This window comes from Crocuta crocuta, unplaced genomic scaffold, assembly GCF_008692635.1.
Source record: "Crocuta crocuta isolate KB4526 unplaced genomic scaffold, BGI_CrCroc_1.0 scaffold263, whole genome shotgun sequence".
Lineage (NCBI taxonomy): Eukaryota > Metazoa > Chordata > Mammalia > Carnivora > Hyaenidae > Crocuta > Crocuta crocuta.
In genome coordinates, this window is record NW_027529541.1 from 2,564,710 (window position 1) to 2,582,136 (window position 17,427).

General features: G+C 38.1%; 2 long non-coding RNA genes across 3 annotated transcripts in view; one reads left to right on the plus strand and one right to left on the minus strand.

Moving 5' to 3' along the window:
• LOC144229344 (uncharacterized) overlaps window positions 1-17,427 on the plus strand; it is a 224,298-nt gene that overhangs the window by 9,969 nt on the left and 196,902 nt on the right. The gene's annotated exons all lie outside the window — the stretch shown is intronic.
• Window positions 6,780-8,116, minus strand: LOC144229343 (uncharacterized). The gene is made up of 3 exons (XR_013334464.1): window positions 8,070-8,116; window positions 7,350-7,476; window positions 6,780-7,066 (listed from the first exon to the last, which is right to left on the minus strand). It is a non-coding gene; the product is annotated as an uncharacterized LOC144229343 (long non-coding RNA).

Below are 17,427 nucleotides of genomic sequence, written 5' to 3' on the forward strand. Positions count from 1 at the left end.
TTTTTCATTTGACTACGAATGACTACCAGCCATTTAAAGAACTTTAGTGTCATTGTCTGCCTTTTAACATGACAAGGATTATGATGCCAGTAGCACTAAACATTTGAAATTCTGGTAGGATTTTATGAAAGACAATTTAGAATGTCAGTAGCCTTTCAGAGGAATTTGTTATAGGAATAAGACAGTCTCTTTGTGTGGTACTTTATAATCAAAAGGTTCAAAGTTTCCAAATACTTATTTATTTTTAAAATTTATTGAGAGAGAAAGAGAGAATGGAGGAAGGGTAGGGAGAGAACCCCAAGCACACTCTGTACCATCAGCATAGAGCCTGATGCAGGGCTCGAACTCAAGAATTGTGAGATTATGACCTGAGCCGAAATCAAGAGTCAGATGCTTAACCAACTGAGCCCACCTGGCATTCCAAAAATTCCACATATTTAATCATTAGTATCATTAAAATTATTGTGAAGATGCTTTAGAAACATAGAAAAACTCTAAAAAGCAGGAAAATTATAATATTCCTTCCATTAAATATTCCTGAGGATAGGGTAGTAAAAACATGGACACTAACTCCCAAACTTCAATTCTGGTTGGCTTTCTTCCTACTTGTTTTCTTTTTTTTTTTTTTTTTAAGTTTGTTTATTTTTGAGAGAGAGACAGACAGAGCAGGAGTGGGGGAGGGACAGAGAAGGAGTCACAAAATCTGAAGCAGGCTCCAGGCTCTTGAGCTGTCAGCACAGAGCCCAACATGGGGCCCGAACCCACGAATCATGAGATCATGACCTCAGCCAAAGTCAGATGCTCAACTGACTGAGCCATCTAGGTGCCCCCTTCCTACTTGTTTTCTTTCAAAATTGCCCAGTCAATGGCCCTCTTGAAGTCCATCATATTTGATATTAGCAGATGTTGTAGAAGAGTTATTTGACTAAGATTCAGTTTTCCCTTAGAGAAGGAAAGAATGTCCCTAAGGGAAGAATGACAGGACTGTCCTTGGAATCATGCAGGACTAGACACCGTGACAGGATAGGGGCAGTAGCACGTGACGATCTCTGAAGGGAGGAAAAGAGAAAACTTCATGTTAGAACATGAAGGGAAGGGGGGAAGGGGAGGGAGAGGCCAGGAGAGCACAGCTGACAGATGTAAGTGAAACAAAACAAAACAAAAAATAAGAAACTGCATTTTTCTGAAAGCAAAGTGCAATGGAAATAACAATAGACATTAAGTGAGACCCAAGACTCTTCAATTAAGTTTCTTCCAGTGTGTTATAGGTGAAAAGTTTCTTAATTTCATGTCAAGAGCTATGATTTCTCTGAAACATTGTCCTGCTTACAAGCTAAGTTGAAACTGGCAAAAGACAAAGGACATGACTACTTGAGCAGCATGAGCTCCCACCCACTGTTGTCCCCCTTACCTCCTATGTGGGGGACATAGAGAGGCTGGCATAGATGCCTTCATATGCACCGGGATCTATTATAAAGGAGGATTATTTTTATAATTATGCTACAGGGGCTCAGGAAACCTGAATCTTTCTAAGTGGGCTTAAATGTAGTCTTTATTTCAAGGGAAGACATCTTTATTATATTGGAGAGTAGGTATACCTTTCTTTCTTTACTCTGGATGGAAGTACTATCTCTAGTTTCCAAAACTCTAAGCAAGCCTATCCTTTGCTTTGGAAGAAAAGGATCTCTCTCTCTTTCTCTCTTTTTTTAATTCCATCATAGTTAACAGAGAGTGCTACATTAGTTTCAGGTGTACAGTATAGTGATTCAGTAATTCTATACATTACTCAGTGTTCATTGTGATGTGTTCCCTTAATCCTCTCCACCTAGTTTACCCATTCCCCTATGAGCCTCCCCTCTGGTAACCACCGGTTCATTCTCTACATTTGAACTTTTTGTTTGTTTGTCTTTTTTTCTTTGTTTATTTGTTTTGTTTCTTAAATTCCATATTTGAGGAACTGCCATACTGACTTCCACAGTGGCTGTATCAGTTTACATTCCCACCAACAGTGAACATGGATTCTTTTTTCTCCATATTCTCTCCAATACTTGTTTTTTCTTGTGTTTTTGATTTAGCCATTCTGACAGGTGTGAAGTGTGCTTTTCTGGTTATTGGTTTTGTTTTTATTTCTGGGTTTATTCACTTATTTTGACAGAGAGACAGAGGGAGAGAGAGGGAGAGAGACAAAATACAGGGATACCGGCGGGGGTGGGAGGCAGGGAGAGGGAGAGAGACAGAATCCCAAAACAGGCTCCACACTGTGAGCACACAGCCTGATGTGGGACTTGAACTCATGAACCCGTGAAATCAAACCTGAGCCGAAACCAAGACTTAGACACTTAACTGACTGAGCCACACAGGCACCCTGCCCTTTTGTTTTGTTTTTTAATTTTTTTAAAAAGTATTTCTTTATTTTGAGAGAGAGTGCGTGCGTGCGTGTGTGTGTGTGTGTGTGTGTGTGTGTGAGAGAGAGAGAGAGAGAGCAGGGGAGGGGCAGAGAGAGAGAAAGATTTCCAAGCAGGCTATATGCTGTCAGCGCAGAGTCCAATATGGGGCTCGATCCCACCAACTACGAGATCATGACCTGAGTCGAAATCAAAAATCAGACACTAAACCAACTGAGCCACCGAGGTGCCCCTGCCTTTTTTGTTTATCAAAGTTCTTCACTATGTAGACATTCTTGACAAGACAGTCATCAACTAAGGGCGGTTAGTGTCTCTGCTTGTAGCAAGTGTGAAAACGTGAGAGACACATGCAATTATCTTTCATTTCTTCTTTGAAGATCCTTTTCTTTCCCAGTAAAACAAGAGGGTTCTTCCACTTTTGATAGTCAATGATTTTTCAACAGAAATTATTTTTATGGGGTTCAGAATCTGGGGATGAGTCTGTCAGAAGTTGGCAGTGAGAGATGCTGAGAATTTGACAGTTTTTAAAAGAATGGAATTGAAGAATGAATGCGCATAAAGCCTTATACAACTAGAAAACTTTTATCATCCCGAGGACAAATTCTCAGTAGCACCTAAGCTATTACAGGCATGTCCTGTAGATAACATCTCTGGTTAATATTTTCTTTAGAGAACTTTTTGGTGTTAGTTAACCAAATTCCAAACACATATACAATGTGTATATACCTCAGTGCAAAATTTTTCAGCCAAATGTTTTATATAAGAAAACTATATATGCATCCCAAATCTCAATGAATTCCTTTACTAAAATTACAAGTGGGCTAAACCTCAAGTTATGTTCCAAACACAGTGGATAGAAGATCAGGATCTTGTACTCTGTGAAAAGAACCCTGAAGGTTAACAAAAGGCACACAAGTGACAGATGTTGCTGGTGTGAAGAGAGGCATTGTATGGCATCTCATACAAATAAAAAAGAGTTTTATTTTTTAATTGTTTTTATTTATTTCTGAGAGAGAGAGAGAGAGAGAGAGACAGCATGAGCAAGGGAGGGTCAGAGAGAGAGAGAGGGAGACAGAATCTGTAGCAGGCTCCAGGCTCTGAGCTAGCTGTCAGCACAGAGCCTGACACGGGGCTCGAACCCATGAACCGTGAGATCATGACCTGAGCCGAAGTTGGACGCTTAACCTACTCAGCCACCCAGGCGCCCCTAAAAAAGAGTTTTAAACCAATACTTTATTGTATGTGAATCAGGAAGCCAAATTTTAAAGGAATTTCAATTTTAACAAAATAGTTTGCTACTTATATATGAATGTTTATGTGTTTTAGAGAATTGGTTTGGGTGTTAAGGCAGAAACCTACTGTATTACTATTTTTTTAACTTAAAATAATAAGTTATAATTCACAGGTAGAATTTTTACACTGGTGAGGTTTTCAGAAAATACTTGCATTTGGATTCAGTTGGAAGAATTATCATCTTTAAAAAAAAAAAGCATCCTTGTTTGCTACTATCTGATTTTACATAGACAACTAACGGTCACTTTTATGAACTTGGGGGAAATGACAATCAGGAGATGAGATAGACTGTCGGTAGGTGATATGGTCTGTCTACTCTTCCCTGCTCCTCTCTCCCATGAACCTCTCCCCAGATATATTCAGTATTCCCAGGTCTGATCTCCTGCATGCCTCTCTGGGCCACTTTATTTCTTTCATTATGCAGTCTTTCCTGGAAGACTTTTTTCCTCACTTGCTCTGTCGTTCAGGGATATGGGAACTAGGCACTCTGGTGAGTACCCAGAGAACAATAAAACTCCACCTTTGCCTACAGGAAAATTCATACTGAGTGTGGAGAGGATACATTGGGCATTCCCAGGCTGTGCCTTGGAAGAGGCTTTCCCCATGCTGGGAATCTCCTGAGCCCACATCACCTGTGTCCTTTCTCAGTGTGCTGGGTTTCCTCTGCTCACTTGCTATTTTTGCTTTTGACTCTGCCCTTCTTTCAGATCCTTTTATGACAAATCTCTCCCCTCTACTCTGGCAAAACCGCTCAAGCTGGACAGTGAGGGGAAGAATGCAAAAGGAGGCCCTTCATTACCTCCACCTCCTCCTACCACGTGTACAATTTATGATTTAACAAACATGAAACACTTCAGCATAAGCTATGATTGATACTCAACTCAATAGCTGTACTACAATTTTTAAAAGGTACTGGGTTTGTTGAATGTTTGTATTATTTTTTATTTTATTTTGGAGAAGATAGAAATAAATACTTCATGACTGTTTGTAATGTTGTTTCATTTTTTTAAAAAGAGAGTCAGAAAGTACTTATTTCTGGGAAAATACTTGGCAGCAAAGAACTGGTTATGAACTTCCTATATTGTTAAGGAATCACTAAGCAGCCACTTGGTTTATAGACTCCGAATATGGATACCAAGTGGCCTTGTTGGAGTTCCAGGTAAATATTATAATGTTTAATACGTCCTTAGGAGACCAGTAGTGTCCAGTCTAAACCTGATTTGAAAGAAAAGTTTTCAAAAGATTTAGTAAGTCAGAATATTACATATTTTTCCAAGTGTCCCTTTAATTTTCTATTTTTTTCATTGTTCTGAGAAAAGGGAAGTATTTTGATTATACCTTCACCAGATGACTTATTCACTTCTCTAAAATATATGGCATCACCAGCCTAGATTTGAAAAATCATGTCATCTAAACTTTAAGTGCCAGTGGGTTCAAGGAGGCTAAGAATAATCATAGCATATTTACATAACTATTTGGGCAAAAAGAAAATATAAAGGAACATTCATAATGTGAGTTGGCAAAGAGAACTGAAAAGGTACAACCAAAGGTATGATAAAAATTGAAGAGTGATATTTTATGGTAAGAATGCTCCAGAGAAATGACACTTGAGCCCTGAATGAACTAAGCTCAAAGATTACCTTACTTTTAGATATTTCAGTTAGATGATCCAATACATAATTTATCTTTATTTTTTGAGCCAAATTATGCTGGGATCTTTCTTACCTGCAGCAACAAATGTCCTGTTCTGTACCATGGGATTCTCCAACTGGAATAACAGAATCTGGTACTCAGAGCTCCTCTCCAAATGAGGAACTCAAACTAAAATAGGAATTGGCATAAACGCCGTTACTGAACTTTTCCTAACTAACCCATTTTTTACAACTTTAACCAGAGCAGAACATCAAGACCCATGGTGTTGCACATCATAAATGCATTTTAAATGATGGAAAAGTATTTCCACCAAAAATGCTAACTGGGTATTTAGTCAAAGCAGTCTATATTTGAAAAAGCAAAAGAAATTTACCAAATAATTAATTTTTTTAAAATGGCATTGCCCATTTATCTCGTCTATTTATTTGAGAAGCAATAACTTTGTCTAGTGATGTGGTAATATTCTTTGCTTATATAGAAAATTTTTCCAGTGGTTATCATATGACAACTTATTTTCTAGACTAGGGTACCAGTCAAATATACTTTTTTCCCTAATAGAAACATATGGCTAGGGAGGGGTGGTGATAATATGAGAACAGATTAGTGGTCTTGATAAATACAGATACATGACAAACCTGGGTATTGGCTTTATTCAGTTAAAGGGAATTTCTTCCTAAAATATATTTTTTTATTCAAAACATGTTTTAAAAAACCATATCAGATGTTGAAGGCATCTCAATTCCAGTTCTGACTGAGGTCAGAATGTTTTAAGGGCAAAAATCAAAGGACCTAGTAATACCTATATTCACAAATGCCCTGTAAGGACAGGGCAACACATAGTTGAGTGCACCAGGTCCAGCTGACCAAGGCAAGGAGGTACAGAATTGGAAATTTATCAGAAAACTATATAATAGGTTGACAGATCACTTCTATGCCTGTCAAAACTAGTAACAAAAAAAATTAGGGCTGCATTGAGATTTTTTTATCCATTTAACTTTTAAAAATTATTTATGCATAGAATATATTAAATGCTATTGATGATGAAGCTTCTTCATTTTCCTTCACTCTGATAGAATACAAACACTGTTCTCAACATTGTCTGACTGAAGAATACAAACACTGTTCTCAACATTGTCTGACTGAACCTCTCGACTGGTGTGTCATACTATCAGAGACTTGGCCTGGAAGGACTTTGAGGGCAATAAACGGTGTAGGAGAGCAGTGTGCACAACCCAAATCCTACCTCACCTTATCACAAATGGGATGCTGAAGCACTTCATCACAAGTGTGCTGGTACAAATGCACATTTAGTTACTTATCCAGAAACAAGGGTGAAATTGGGCAAAGAGAAGATATACAAAGACTCCTCCCTGAACAACTTCCTCCCCCTCAGAGTTTTTCTATGAGATTAAAGCACACAAGAGGCAATTGCAGACAAAATTTCTTATTTTTTATTTTGCCTGTTGAAACTCATTATATAGAAGATACAGAAGAGTTTGAAACGAGGCTGAGGAGAAGGGAAGGCCAAGTGAGGTGGTCAACTTTGAAGGTCTGGGAGAGTATTCCCTTCTGGGTAGGCTGTCACACTAGGTTCCATATCCATGATGAACTGCACGCAAAATTCAGGCTCCTGGCATCCCACCAGACCTAGTCCTTGAACTTGCAGATATAGGGTAGCATCACACCACACTTAAAATCTTTCCATTTCAGATATCCTAGAGAGACAGAGGAGCTCAGGTAGATGTGACTGGTGGAGATCATGAACCCAAGGTAGAAGCAGTCTAGATTCTGGCCTAGGATTCAAAGACTCTCCCTCATCCTCAGCAGCGTCCCACTCCAGGGGAATGGGACTCAAAGAAAGGAGAGATGAGAAAGGATGGGAGAAGACAAACCAACACTACATTTTCTAGCTCAAGAGGATTCTCTGAAGGTCAGACTGAGAAATGGGGAAAAAGAAGATGGAGAAGTCTGGCAGAAAGGAGCACCTCTGTTCCTTACCCGTGCTTGCTAACAGACTCCCACAGTAGCCGGGGTTAGGGTTGGTGGAGGGGTGTCTCTCCCAGGCAACGTAGTTCAGCACATCCGTGCTACTCCACTCCCATCCACCAGCATTGGGCTCATAGCCCTAGAGAGGAAGGAGTCTAGTGAGGTTGACTAGTCATTAAAGGGCTCCTTGCAGGAACCCCTTCCCAGCATCATGGAATTTGGTCTCTTCATCTAGATGCTGCCTCAGAGCCAAAGCTCTCCTCTGGGAAATGCTTCCTAACTCCTTGCTCTTATTGACAAATCCTGAAGCCCATAAACACAAAGACCAATAGACCCATTCAGAGTAACCTGTTCCTGACTGCACAGCAATTAGGGGTGCATGTGTGATTAGCCTCTGAGCCTCAGAGACAATGTCTGTTCCACAGAGCAAAAATAGAGCCTATCTTCATTTAGGATTCCCTCAGCACAATACGTGCAGACTCTGTGAGGCTCAGAGAACTGAATTACATGGACTCACATGCAAATTAGGAAGCAGATTAACATCACCAGAGACAAGAGACTTCCACAGAACCCATCTGTTCAGCTGGCCTCAAGACTCTCACTGTTACTCTAATATCTTCCAAGATCTCTGAGCTCCAAGGCTCTCTAGGAAATTTACTGGGCAGACACAGGGGTTGGGAGTGGGCTTGGGTGGCACTAGCAGGGTGAGAGGTTATAGAGAAATATTCATACCTCTGTGGGATCATGGAGCCCTATCCAGACGTTTGAGTAGGTGTTNGAGAGACGACATGCAGAGATGCCACTTATCTTCTTTGTCTTTCCTTTGGTAGTGCCCTAGGAATAAGTTGACCTTAGTGACATCCATACCTTGGTTTAGCTCTGGAAGGAATTGGAAAACCTGAACATGCTCCACCCCATGAGACCTCTGAAGCCTGCCTGTTCTGAGTCTCAGAGCTCCTGTATCTGACAGAGATCCTCATGTATTTCCCTCAAATATGTACAGTATATCTCCCGCCACGGATCTCATCTTCTGTCAGCTTCCACTCACCTTTCCTGCAGTGATTTGCAGTGGTTTGTCAGGTCAGAGAGGATTGTGCTTTTATAAGAAAATTTGAAGGAGAGGCATTCAAATGAATTACAGGAATGTGGATGGGGCAGGGGTCATGGGACGGGCTTGTATTTGTTCAAGGAAATTGCCATCACAGGGAGGAGTCTCTTCCCAGAAGAGGTTGGGAATTGTCACAGATATGCTTCTTTCCAGTTATCAGGGCAGCACTTTACCAGGAACAGGTGACATTTGTTCTTTCCCTATCTCTTCCGTGTTAAGGACTGGTTACACAAATTGTGGCTCTAGAAAAGAAAGGCATATAATGGAATGATATTTCTGGTTGATATCTCAAGTACTCCCTTAGGCATCCATATGTATTTCTTTCTATTTTGTATAGTTTAATTAAATAAATATTGCATGATAAGTCGAGGTGAGTATGGGAATTACAGGTGAGGGCATAGGAAGAACTGCAGCTAGTAGGACAGATGGTATTTAAGGTTGTCTGTTAAACACGGTGGCTAATTTTAATGAGAATTCAGATCCATCTGATGACTCAGTATGTAACCCAAGATATTAAGGAAAATGAAATGATTAAACTTGTTTTGCCAGTCTCCTGAGCGATGGGGCTTACCTGATGAACAATCATAATGTTATAGGTTAAGAAGAAATGGAAATTAAAGCATAAGGAAGACTAGAGTAAGATGATGAAGAGCCAAATGAAGAAAGAACGAGGGTTAAAGAAGGGTCAGAGCAGGAATTCGATGAAATTGTAGATATCGTCCTACATTGCATATAAGTTAGAGGTATGGCATCAAGATGCTCACTACCCTGGGCTGCTAACAACCTTCCTTGCCAGGCTATCATTTGGCTCTAGATGAAAAGACATTTATTTCTGTTACATTCTTACTGGGAGAGGGGCCAGCTTCCTGTGTGGGTTGTGAGAAAAGTTCCTCAGTCAGGTTTACTTCTGAGTTGGCAGTTTTGCCACAGTGAGAAACATGTGGCTCATACGATGTGTTTCAGGGGCGTTTTGGCCAGTCCTAGTCAATGTTATGCTGGGATTTTCTATAGACCCTTTTTTTTATACTGTTTTTTTTATAGGCCAGCTTGTGTGTAGGTGTCTATGGTAGGGATTTGTGATGAGGTCATGCAGTTAAGCTCATAATTGATTCATGTCCTCAGAATCCAAAGTCAGTAGAACCCATAAATGATCTAATAAGAAATGTAGCCAACAGATTATTTTGTTAAAAATGAAAAATTATTACTTTATAAACATATACAAGAATATGTGAATGCAAAACTAGTGAAAGCTCAGTGGAAATTAAAGTTTAAAAGCATTAAAAATAATATATCATGAAAGTATGATAGTTAAGATGATTGGAAAATTAATCTTGCTATATTAAAAGAATTACTTGAGGAGAAGTTAATAATGGTAATTAACAAATATGGAATGGAGTTCTTGAATTCTTGAAAAACTCAGTGTAATGGAGCAAAGAATCCATTTTAGGTTAAAAGAAACTAAAGAGATATAGCAACCTGATTGAGTGAGTAAATTTTAATTGGGTCTTGATTAATAAAGTAAGTCATTTCCAGGACAACTGTAAAATGTGAGTATGGACTGATATTTGATAATCCTAGAATTTTAAATTCTCTTTCTTGTGATAATGGTGTTATAGTCAGTAGATTTCCTTATACCTCTGATATTTATAGTGAAGTATTTAGAAGCAAAATGTCATGATATCTACAACTTATTTTCAATTTATTCAAGAAAATGTCTATGGGTGGGGTGGGGAGAGGTCAAGCAATGAGACATCAAGCAAATATATTACAATATGGTAACAATTACTGAATCTAAGTGTAAGATGTAATGGTATTATACTATTCACTTTTTTCCATATGTTAAAAATTTTCCAAACAGAGAGTTATAGGGGCACCTGGGTAGTTCACTTGGTTGAATATCCAGCTCTTGATTTCAGCTCACAATTATGAGATTGAGTCCTGCATTGGGCTCTTAGCTGAGCGTGGAGTCTGCTTGGGATTCTCTCTCTTTCTCTCTCCCTCTCCCTCCCTCCCTCTCTCTCCCTCTCCCTCCCTCCCTCTCTCTCCCCCCTTGCCCCTCCCCCACTTGCGCACCCTCTCTCTCTCTCTCAAAATAAATAAACTTAAAAAAATAAAAGGTTATAGTTTAACTTACATGTTCACTATCAATAACACATATGTATTTTTCCATCATTACCATAAACTACAAATAGCATAATATAGAGCAATGTTCATGTAGAATCGTATGTAGTATATACGTTAAAATAAATTTTAAAAATGCAAATAAAATATTAAAGTATTATAAATAAGATTTAACATTTGGCTATGTAAACAATTAACAAATAAAAACAAGGAAAACAGTGAGGAAATTGATATTCTATGTCCAACCAGGAAAAAAATTATATCTTCAGACTTAAAAAGAGTGATCATCAGATACCATCTTTCAAAATAGAGCTGAAATTGTTGTGAAGATGGAAAACCTCTGAGTCCTTCACTTATCTATAAGAGAAGGAATTACATGTGGCTCTCCAAAATTTATCTTCTCCTTTTCAAGCTGTGCTTGGTTTGCTGAATCTTCCCTGTTGCTAGGTAGCAGGCAGTTAAACTCAGATACTCCTATGAGAAGTTATTAAAACTCAGTTTTGTTTTCACTTTACTTGAAATAATGTTATATTATAATAAGCCTTGGGGTTATAATATCCCTAACTGCAATATAAGACTTTGGTTTGACATGACAGCTCCCTAAACACAGTAAAGTTTTGTTGTTATTGTTTTATTTGTAATTGTTATGTCTAAGAATCTTCATTAACCAGGCACTGAGAAGTTTGCTTAAAACCTATCTTTAAGGAGCTGGTTTTAGGTTATTTACAAGCCACTTCTTGGTGTGAGAGAAGAATCCTTACTCTTGGAGTAAGCAAGATTGAACTTTAAGAAGTTTCTTTTGCCAAAAGATAAGATGTCCAAGTTGTACTTCTTATTCCTGTTAATTTCCAAGTCCAACAATATTTGCAGATAAACCTTTGTATGGTTATTCCTCGAGTTAATACAAGGGGAAATGATCACTTTGTGGAAATCTAGTTATTGCTTCCAAGGATGGTGAAATCTGAAGGGTTCTTGGGAGATGGCTCAGCAAAGCTCATATCAAAAATAGCCTTGAAACATATTTTATTGGAGATTTATCACTAAAGTAAACCCCATTGGGATATATTAACCAAATATCCAGGGAGCGACTTTGGTCTTTTCACCTTATCCTAAGCTTGTCAGAAAAAATGGAAACAGAATAACATGAAGTGCCATACGCTTTGTGAAACAAGGCAGGCTGGCAAACCTCAAAGTCCCTGAGGCCAATGATGGAAGTTATCAGAACACTGGAGGGTTGATACCATAGCTGCTGACATCTGGTTAATTATATGCAAGTAATGAACAGTAACTATTTTTATCACCTGTGCAGTTATTGGGGGCAATAAAGCTTTTATCAGGAAACTGTCCGTTTTTATTTGGTTTCAATGCCTCGCATTGGTCTTCGAACAGTTCCCCATTGTGTATCATATTAGTTATTCTAATATATATATATAGCGTATTTTATAAAAGCTATTTTTGTTATTTAATTTTCTTTTAGAATAAATTAGTCATAATACAAAATGTTCTTCATTTGGGAAAAAAGTATTTCCAGCTGATCACCATCATTTATAATCAGTTTGTTGGTGGCCACTCTGCAGTTCTAAAATGCATTTCCAGAGTTTATATTACTTTGGGCACCAAATAAAAATAAAAATCAGAAATGGTTTCATACCTGTATTGCTTTTATTTTTACTATGAATTGTTTTTATGATACAGAAAACATTTAATAAACATATATGTATTCACTATCTAGAATGAATAACAATCATATCTTGCCACTTTCACCTTATTTTTTTAAGAAATAAAGAAGTATACAAGAAGTAATGAAGAAATAACATAATAGTTACTTCTTACTTCTTGTTTAATTCTTACTTCAGAATCCATTAGAATTTTGTAATCATTCTTCCAATTTATATTTTTGAGCATTTGTTGAATACAGATATATCAACTCTATGTAGTATTATTTTATATTTCTAGGTTAACATATATGTGTCATATTTTATATTACATCCTACATTTTTTTCTTGATTTGGCTCATAGGTTTTAAAGTCTACTTTGAGATAGTCTAATTCTTTTAATTTAACTTCAGTGTAGTATTTACTCATATAAGTATTTCAAAACTATGTATCCTTTCTTCTCTTGGTGAAATTTACCACATTTCAATGATTTTAGATTTGTAATTTGTCCCATTATTTTATTTGGTTTTTTTCCTTATGGGGATGGCTAGGATTGCTGAGTTCTTCCTTCATAATCATGCCTCAGGAAAACCACAGGGTTAAGGAATCCTGGGCTCCCTATAACTGTGTCCAGACTGTCCCCAAGATGTCCACTGGGAAGGAAAGAGGCACACGGACCCCAGGACCATCCCAGATTTTATGGGGCAAGAGCCCTGCTCCTTGTATACAGATGGACAGCTGGGTTTTCATCCTCTCTCCAGCTCTACCCTCATAGGACTCCTAGGCTTTTCTTTTCTTTTCTTTTTTTTAACTAAAATACTTTATTGTCAAGTTGGTTTCCATATAACACCCAGTGCTCATCCCCACAAGTGCCCTCCTCCATGACCATCACCCCCCTTCCCCTCTCCCCCACCACCCTCAGCCCTCAGTTTGTTCTCAGCATTCAAGAGTCTCTCATGGTTTGCTTCCCTCCCTCTCCCCCACTATTTTCCCCCTCTTCTCCCCCACAGCCCTCCGTTAAGTTCCTCCTAGTCCTCCTATATGTGCAAACATACGGTATCTGTCCTTCTCTGCCTGANGGTTTTGTCGTGCAGAAACTTTTTATCTTGATGAGGTCCCAATAGTTCATTTTTGCTCTTGATTCCCATGCCTTTGGGGATGTGTCAAGTAACAAATTGATGTGGTTAAGGTCGAAGAGGTTGTTTCCTGCTTTCTCCTCTAGGGTTTTGATGGTTTCCAGTCTCACATTCAGATCTTTCATCCATTTTGAGTTTATTTTTGTGTATGATGTGAGAAAATGAACTAGTTTCATTCTTCTGCATGTTGCTGTCCAGTTCTCCCAGCACCATCTGTTAAAGAGGCTGTCTTTTTTCCATTGGATATTCTTTCCTGCTTTGTCAAAGATTAGTTGGCTGTATACTTTTGGGTCCACTTCTGAGTTCTCAATTCTGTTCCATTGGTCTATGTGTCTGTTTTTGTGCCAATACCATACTGTCTTGATGATGACAGCTTTGTAGTAGAGGCTAAAGTCTGGGATGGTGATACCTCCCGTTTTGGTTTTATTTTTCAGTATTACTTTGGCTATTCGGGGTCTTTTGTGGTTCCATACAAATTTTTGGATAGTTTGTTCTAGTTTTGAGAAGTATGCTGGTGCAATTTTGATTGGAATTGCATTGAATGTGTAGAGTGCTTTAGGTAGTAATGACATCTTAACTATATTTATTCTTCCTATCCATGAGCATGGAATGTTTTTCCATTTCTTTGTGTCTTCTTCAATTTCCTTCATAAGTTTTCTATAGTTTTCATCATACAGATCTCTTGTATCCTTGGTTAGGTTTATTCCTAGGTATTTTATGTTTTTTTGTGCAATTGTGAATGGGATCAGTTTCTTGATTTCTCTTTCTGTTGCTTCATTGTTGGTGTATAAAAATGCAACCCATTTTTGTACGTTGATTTTGTATACTGCAGGCAACATTGCTGAATTGCTGAATAGGTTTCTGGTGGAGTCTGTCGGGTTTTCTATGTAGAATATCATGTCCTTGTCATCTGCGAAGAGNATTCTGTGTTTTGTCAAATGCTTTTTCTGCATTTATAGACAGGATCATACGGTTTTTATCTTTTCTTTTGTTGATGTGATGTATCACATTGATTGATTTGTGAATGTTGAACCAGCCCTGTAACCCAGGAATGAATCCCACTTGATCTTGGTGGATGATTCTTTTTATGTGCTGTTGGATTTGATTTGCAAGGATCTTGTTGAGGATTTTTGTATCTGTATTCATCAAGAATATTGGCCTGTAGTTCTCTTTTTTTGCTGGATCTCTGTCTGGCTTGGGAATCAGAGTGATGCTGGCTTCATAAAATGAGTCTGGGAGTTTTCCTTCAATTTCTATTTTTTGGAATAGCTTGAGAAGAATTGGGATTCTGTTTTAAATGTCTGGTAGAATTCCCCAGGGAAGCCATTTGGCCTTGGGCTCTTATTTGCTTGCAGATTTTTGATAACTGTTTCAATTTCTTCATTAGTTATGAGTCTGTTCAGATTGCCTATCTCTTCCCGTGTGAATTTTGGTAGTGAGTGTGTGTTTAGGAATTTGTCCATTTCTTCTAAGTTGTCCAGTTTGTTGGCATATAATTTTTCCTAGTATTCTCTGATAATTGCTTGTATTTCTGAGGGGTTGGTTGTAATGAGTCCATTATCATTCATGATTTTGTCTGTTTGGGTGTACACTCTTTTCTTTTTGAGAAGGCTGGCTAGAGATTTGTCAACTGTCTAGAGGTTTGTCAATTCTGTTTATTTTTTCATACAACCAACTATTGGTTTCGTTGATCTGTTCAACTTATTTATTTTTGGATTCTATATTGTTTATTTCTGCTCTGATTTTTATTATTTTTCTTCTCCTACTGGGTTTGGGGTGCTCTTGTTGCTCTCCTTCTAGTTCCTTTAGGTGCACTGTTAGATTTTGTACTTGCGCTTTTTCTAATTTCTTGAAATAAACCTGGAGTGCAATGTACTTTCCTCTTAGAACTGCCTTTGCCACATCCCATAGAGTTTGGATTGTTGTATTTTCATTTTCATTTGTTTCCATATATTTTCTAATTTCTTCTCTAATTGCCATTCTTTTTTAGTAGGGTGTTCTTTAACCCCCATGTATTTGGAGGTTTTCCAGACTTCCTCCTGTTGTTGATTTCAGGTTTCATAACATTGTGATCTGAAGGTATGCACGGTATGACCTCACTTCTTTTATATTTGTTGAGGGCTGCTTTATGTCCCAGTATGTGATCTATCTTATAGAATGTGCCATGCGCCATTGAGAAGAAACTGAATTCCATGTCCTCGGGATGTAGAGTTCTAAATATATCTGTCAAATCCATCTGGTCCAATGTGTCATTCAAATCCGTTGTTTCTTTAGTGATTTTCTGTGTAGTTGATCTATTCATTGCTGTAAGTGGAGTATTAAAGTCCCCTACTATTAGCACATTCTTATCCATAAGATTGTTTCTGTTTGTGATTGTTTTATGTATTTGGGTGCTCTCATATTCAGTGTGTAGACATTTATAATTGTTAGCTCTTCCTGATGGGTAGGCCCTGTAAATACTATATAATGCCCTTCTTCATCCCTTCTTACTGACTTTACTTTAAAGTCCAGCTTGTCTGATATAAGTATAGCTACTCCAGCTTTCTTTTGACTTCCAGTAGGATGATAGATATTTCTCCATTCCTTATGTTCAACCTGAAGGTGTCCTCAGGTCTAAAATGAGTTTTTTGTAGATAACAAATAAATGGATTTTTTTTAATCCATTCTGCTACCCTATGTCTTTTGATTGGAGCATTTAGTCTGTTTGCATTCAGTGTTGTTATTGAAAATATGGATTTAGAGTCATTGTGTTCTTTGTAGGATTCATGCTTGTGGTGGTGTCTCTGGTACCTTGTGTTGCTTGCAACATTTCCCCCATAGAGTCCCTGTCAGGATTTATTGTAGGGCTGGTTTAGTGATGACAAATTCTTTCAATATTTTTTATTTGGAAAGACTTTTATCTCTCATTCTATTCTGAATGACAGGCTTGCTAGATAGAGGATCCTTGGCTGTATATTTCTTATATTCATCACATTGAAGATTTCATGCCATTCCTTTCTGGCCTGCCAAGGTTCAGTAGATAGGTCTGTCATCACTCTGATAGGTACCCTTTGTATGTTAGGGTCCTTTTATCCCTAGATGCTTCAGAATTCTCTCTTTGGCCTTATATTTTGCCAGTTTCACTATGATATGTTGTGCAGAAGGGAGTTCTCTGTGCCTCTTCAATTGCAGTGTCTATTTCCTTCCCCAGGTTGGGGAAGTTGTCAGCTTTAATTTTTCAAGGACTCCTTCAGCGCCTTTCCATCTCTCTTCTTCTTCTAGAATTCCCATGATATGGATATTGTTCCATTTGATTGTATCTCAGCTCTCACACTCTCCTTTCATGTTCCTGGATCAGTTTATCTCTCTTTTTCTTGGCTTCCTCTTTTTCTATAATTGTGTCTTCTAATTCACCTATTCTGCTCTCTGCCTTTTCAATTGGTGCACTGGACACCTCCATTTTATTATACATCTCATTTATAGCACTTTTTAATTCATCACAACTATATTTAAGCTCCATAGTCTTTGTAACAATAGTTTCTCTGATGTCTTCCATGTGATTAATCTTATGACTATCTTTCTAAATTTTTGTTCGGTTATGTTGCTTATATCTGTTTTGAGCAGTTCTTTAGCTGTCATTTCTTCCTGAAATTTCTTGAGGGGCGAGTTACTCCGTTTCGTCATTTTGGCTAGCTTTCTGTCTCTTGTTAGTTTAAAATTTTTTTTAATGTTTTATTTATTTGTGACAGAGAGAGAGAGAGCAAGCATGGGCAGGGGAGGATCAGAGAGAGAGAGAGAGGGAGATACAGAATCTGAAGTAGGCTCCAGGCTCTGAGCTAGTCATCAGCACAGAGTCTGACGTAGGGCTCGAACCCACAAACCATGTGATCGTGACCTTAGCCAAAGCTGGATGCCGATTGAGCCACTCCGGCAACCCTGTCTCTTGTTAGTTTTAAAAGCTTGTTATGCACTGTGCACCTGCTAGTATTAAAGAAGGCTCTTTGACTGTCTAGGGCCTGTCTGTTCAGGAAATGTTCTTTGAATGGTGTCTCTTTGTCTCTCTTGTTGAGACTTTGGTTATTTTATTTCCC